We start from the raw sequence: 1,105 nt of genomic DNA, 5'->3' as shown, positions 1-1,105 counted from the left end.
CCTGCCCCCATGGCGGTGACAGTCACCTCGTTGTCGTGTGTGTGGCACTTCCCTTGGTGGATGCATGCTGTTCCACTGTGTAAACTAGTTTGTCCTCCAACTGCTGGACACTGGGTTGTTTCTAGTTTTTGGTCCCACGGACAAAGCCACTATGAGCATTTGAGCGCGGTCCCTTTGCGGACACGTTCCATGTCTCCTGGATAACACCTAGGAGCAGGATCGTGGGGTCGAGAGATGGGGGCACATCTAACTGCATAAGAAGCGGGGGCCCCTTGTCAGCGGGGTGTCCCGTCCGAATCCGCGGCTGGCCTTCGGTGCGGCGCGTGTGAGGTGGTGGTGCCCGCGCTCTCGTCTGCGCCCCCGGTGACTGGCGGTGCTGACCTCCCCCACGCGTCTTCCCGATGTGTCGCCACGAACCCCGCATCTCACCGCCTGCAGGTCCCTCTCAGTTTCCGCCGTTGACTCGCTCTCCATGCCTTCGACATGGACGTTTTTGTCCAGAATTTCTCACTGTTGTCCGTGGCGGGGGTGGGGGGAAGCGCTGCCAGCACCCCGAGACGCCATGCGTTACCCGCGTCGCGTTGACTGCATTGTCAGTGAGGTTGAGCAGCTTTCCCCGAGCTTGGAGCCACTTGTCCTTCCTTCTCCGCGGGCTGCACGGGGAAGGGAATGTCTGCGGTCACCAGGTTTGGGTTTTGCTGAGGAGTCTGACAGGAAAAGGGGACAGAGCCTGGGGGCCCGGGCAGGGTGGAGGGGTGGGGTGACAGGGTGGCGAGATCAGTGGATTCAAATCCGCAAGAGCGGCTTGACCAGGCAAACCGAAACCGAGCTCGTGTGGAGCGAGGGAGTCTGAGCCGCAGGTTCCAGCGGGGGTGCTGTCGTTGGTGACGCTGGGAGTGGGGACTGTGGAGGGGAAGGGCGGCCACGAGCCCAGGGCAGGCGGAACGAAGGACACCACGCCCTGCGCTGGAGCCTCTGAGAAGACGGCAGGGCAGCCCACCCCTGCAGGAGCCTTTAGAGAGCTGGGGTTTGGGCAGAGGGGCGGGGCAGAGATGTCCCCACCTCCCTCCCTGGCCCTGGTTGGTGGTGGCAGGTGGAAGAAAGG

This window comes from Pteropus alecto, unplaced genomic scaffold (genome assembly GCF_000325575.1).
Source record: "Pteropus alecto unplaced genomic scaffold, ASM32557v1 scaffold8, whole genome shotgun sequence".
In the NCBI taxonomy this organism is placed as follows: Eukaryota; Metazoa; Chordata; class Mammalia; order Chiroptera; family Pteropodidae; genus Pteropus; species Pteropus alecto.
This window is presented reverse-complemented; position numbering follows the sequence as displayed.